Here is a 5,107-nt window from a genome sequence, read left to right as displayed (position 1 = left end):
GGGCTGGCACAAATGAGTGATATACACTACACGGTTAGCTCATGCGAACTATAGGCGCTGCGCCGCCATATTAGTATCGGCTGCTCTGACGAGTGCCTGTCACTTTATCCCTACTCCGCGGCCGACCGTCACGCGACATGCAACACAAAATCGAAAAAGTGAGACGATGTTAAAAAGTTTCACTTTGAAAAACAAATTTATTTTTCCATACATACGCTTCGTGACACGTATCTACCGGATAAAGTTATAGTAGTCACGTGATTTTAATTTTGCAGGTAATGTTAGGCTGCTTAAGCTGTATCTGATTTCTCTCAGTAAAAAATATGGCAGTAGTTCACTCAAAAACTGTCTTAGAGACACTAAATAATGTACCTCTAAATCCTGTGAGGTAATATTTCGGTTGTCATTTACCAATGAATGAATGAATGAATGAATACACTTTTATTGTACACCAAAGAAACAAAAAGTAGTTACAAAGATATAAATACAAATCAAGAGAGTACAATTTGGTGGCCTTATCGCTACATAGCGATTTCTTCCAGGCAACCAATGGCGTAAAAGGAAAAAACATAGAAAAGAGGTAGGTGGTGCAATAAATAAGATTTAAAAATTATACAAATATATAAATATAAATAAAATATATATATATATATATATATATATATATATATAAATATAACTATAATATAAATATATAAATATATTACATATAACATCCCCAATTAGTATGAAATACATAAATAATTCAAATTACACACTTAAAATGATTCGCTTCAGCGTTGTTCGGCTGAAAAAGACAAATAATGATCCTTTACTAGTTTCTTGAAGGTCCCAATTGATTGTGCCTCATGGATATCTAACGGCAAGGCGTTTCATATTTTAATAGCCTGAACCGTAAATGATCCGTTGAAGAAGGAGGATTTGTGACCAGGCACCTTCAAGACTAACTTCCAACCTTACCAATGTATATAAACACAAAAAAAGTATCTAAGGAATAATTTTCCAAACTATAACTGACAAGATTGACTCTGCGGTGGAACCAGGCATAGGTAAAATCAAATGGGTATTAATTAATTTGGCTGGAATTCCTGCAGAGATAGGTTAAAGGCTATGAGAGTACTTGTTACATAATTTTATTACTTAAAAGGGCGATTATTATTTATTCCTGGGTAAAGGTATTTTAAATTTTTTAGCAGCGGATTATTTAACGTGCCTACATTTCAAATTGCCTTGTGTAAAGCATCAGGAAGAGATTGTTCAGGAGAGCACCCGGGGGACGTTTGTCTTTATTAGATCCGATTACAAAGTACCACTCAAATTAATCTATAATGTTATTAACTTAAGCAGGGAATCGTAAATTATTAAGTAACAATTACGTAAAAGTGCTCAGAAAACGTAATACTGATAAAATTACATTTCTTTATTCATTTAAAACATCACAAGGTTTTTGTTTCTGGTGTATGTATTGCATTTAATATATTTTATTTTAACCTTATTTCAAATAGAAACCAAACTTTTATATCGATTTGCGGGTAGGTGGGAAACTAATTCCCACTGCCTACCGCTCGAATATATTTTTCTACCATGGGTTAACCAAAGAACTACAATAACAAGTCATCATCATCATCATGGTCTTCTTCCACAATGATAAGGGGCTAAGGCCGTAGTATACCAAGCTGGCCCAGTGCGGATTGGTGAACTCCACAAGGCTTTTAGAACCACCGCTAAAGAAAGTGATATTTAAATTGCTAATTGATTATAAATCCGAAGCCTTACCCACTAAGCTATCACCAATTTTTTATTTATTTATTTACCTTATAAGTTTTCAGCGATCACTTTCTTCTTACGTCAGTATCAGCGATCAAATAAATACGATTTTCTTAGACAACCGCACCTGCAATTCTGCTGCGACAATGGTCCGACACTAGCGTCACTATCTGCAACAGTCTTTGTGCTCGGCCAATCTAATTGCATTCCGGGTACCTGCCTGCGGCATCTTGTTATAATTCGCTAGAAACTTAATTTGTTTCGCCTCAGCGTTATCCAGTTTAAATAAACGAGAATTCAAAGAGAAATGTCTTTTAATTTTAGCGTAGTCAGATTTTAGATTCTCGGCTTAATCTTCAAGAATATCTACGGGAGAGCGGTCAATGTTTGCCCGATTGCACCAGAAGTAGGTACTTGTGAGGTTTTTTTCTGGAGGTGTGAAATTATGTATGGGGTTTTTATTATATACAGTTGTCAGACCATCAGATGGCCTAGAACAGGGCGATGCTTGACTTAAGATAGAAGGTGGAGGATTTCCCCATTAGCGAGCTGGGCAGACAGGTTGGTGACCGCAGTATGGTTGGTAGAAACACAAAGGACGCTGCTGCCCGTTATTTGTTACATTCCCTTAGTCGCGTTAGTGTTGGAAAAGCTCAAGAAAATATGGAGGTTTTTTTTCATTACTAAGGCCACTAAGATCCGGCTTGTACAAAAACTTATTTTCCCCATATTTGTAGGACGTGGACGTGGACTTTGCGAGAGGTCAAGAAGAGGAAATTTGATGCTTTAGAGATGTGGTGTTGGAGACGCACGCTTAGAGTCTCATGGACCGAATTTTGCACCAATATTTCCATTATCCGAGAACTCCACATACCTATTCGGTATTGAAGAAGATGGCACATCATCTTCCGATTTCCTGCCGTCTGACCTCCAAACTTCAATATGAAGATGGCACCTTATGATGATGAGTTTCGAAGTGCGTCACGGCTTCTGGCTGCGAACAGTGCGTGTTGCCAGTGATGATTTACGTATTTGCGACGTGGGCTATGGGCTTCAAAGGAAGGCTCAGAGTCACTGGGCGGGCAAAGGAAAGAGCTATTTTAGGAGTATCTCCACGTGATCAAATCAGAAATGAGGAGACCCGTAGAAGAACTGGAGTTACCAACATAGCTCTACGAGTTTTGCAGCTCTTGTGGCAATGGGCAGCGCACATAACTCGGAGAACCGATGGACGTTGAGGTTCCAAGGTGTTGGAGTGGCAGCCCCGCACCGGTAAGCGCAACGTTGGTCGACCCCCAAGCAGGTTGACAGACGACATCAAGCGAGTTGCGGGGAGCCGCTGAAAACTAGCGGCCCAGAATCGTGGAGTTTGGAATTCCCTACAAAAGACCTATGTTCAGCAATCGGTTGATGATGATGAAATAGTGTAGGCAGAAGATACATAATGCCTGATATAACTACTGGCCTGACCCGGGGATTCGAACTCAGGAATTCGTGGCCCGTAGTTGTGCATTCTAACAAATAGACAAACGAGGCAGTCATGTATGTATTATATTACTATGACCTTAGCTATGTGGAATTGAATTGTGTGGCTGCAGTGAGATGTAATTCCTCTAGAGTCTTCACTATCCTAGATGAGAGCCACACTGGCAATCAAGTCTCAACGCTTTGTCGCAAGTATGTAATATTGCGTATGAATAATTATTGGCTACGTTACGTCCACTGTCTAAAAGATGCTTTTCGAAATGAGATTATCAGGATGTTTTTACAAACAATTACAATTTATTGAACACTTGCGTACCCAGCCCATTTCGCCGGCTAGATTTTGCTTAATTTTATTTAAACAATAAACTTACATCATTAAATTTTTAATTTAATTTCATTGAAATCGGTCCAGCCGTTTCGTAGCCTATACGGAACACACACACCCACACACTTTCTCTTTTATATATATATAGAAGATAGGAATGGGAGGTTCGAATTGCTAAACGAACAAATAAACTTATCAACTTCACCGCTATGGAACTTATTTTTGATATTTATTTCAGTACATAAAGCGTAATTGAAGGCTTATTATTATGCCAAGAGCATTAAACCTTATTGGAACGAGAGAGAACCTAACGGAATTCTGACATTATGAGTTCCCAATTGGCTCACCCAGTCCTCTCATGCCAGGGAAGTATTGTTTGTCTCATGCCAAAAGTATTTGATAACCGACGGCGTACTCCTAAATAACATCATTATTGGTTGCAGAATAAGAAACTGCCCCACCCTGTACTTCCTACATTTAATGCCACAATGCACACCAGTGCGCCAGGAGGTCTGTATTGGAGGTATTGACATCTTACTGGCCGGCGATAACGCAATCGCAGCGGGCGTGCGGTGCGGAAATCGAACAGGCAGCGTGTGGATTGAACGCAAGACGCTAATGTGCGGCGACTGGTAAAGGCCCGTTGTGTAGCTAGAGGACAGTTAATGGCTTCCGTCTTCGCTCACGGTACCTAGTGGCAATATTCGAAAAATTCGAAGAATGTCGAAGGATCTATGTGGCAATATTGGTGAATAAGTATATAGAGGCCACTCCTTCGATACTATATAAAATCCAAATTTTCATTTATTTTAAGTAGGCCTAAGATATGCACTTTTGAAACCGAGAAGAAGCCGACAAAGATACTTAGCAGTTGCTGTTTTCCAACATCAACAATTTACATTTTACATTTTAACATTCATTTTTCTATCTTGTGAGAGATGAAAGCGGAGCCGGATGCTTCCAAGCAACCTTGTCAATAAGAAATCCATCAATTGTATAGTAACCTCGCTGTAATAAATGTGTATAAATGTGTGTTAACTTCCACGCGACGGAATAGGTAAACGTTGGTAGAGAATCTCATACTTGGCAATCAGGTATTAGTGATTAAACGGGTTCGAAGTCAGATAACTATAATTTTGCTACATCCGTTTTTGATGATCTCCAAGACGCAGTGGTTAGCGCTTTGATGTTATAGCTGGGAGGTACCTTGTTCGATTCCTGGCAATTTGAAATTTCAGAATTTTCTCGCTCTGGTCTGATGAGAGGCGGCCGTGGCTAGTTACCACTCTTTCGACAAAGACGTGCCGCTTAGTGATGTACACGTAGCGTTCCGGTATTACGCCGCGTAAAAGCCGATAAGGGGTACCATACCATCCCTGCAGTACCACGTGATATTGCAATGGCCTGTTTTTTTTTTAGTTGAATCCATACTAATATTATAAATGCGAAAGTGTGTTTCTTTAAATATTGGATGGAAACGTGCGTAGAGGGTACAGTGCCGAAGATCTGTTTGGTGTGTATTATAAGCAT

Source organism: Pararge aegeria, chromosome 25 (genome assembly GCF_905163445.1).
Source record: "Pararge aegeria chromosome 25, ilParAegt1.1, whole genome shotgun sequence".
Classification (NCBI taxonomy): domain Eukaryota; kingdom Metazoa; phylum Arthropoda; class Insecta; order Lepidoptera; family Nymphalidae; genus Pararge; species Pararge aegeria.
The sequence above is the reverse complement of the archived record's forward strand: the minus strand, read 5'-3'. Positions refer to the sequence as shown.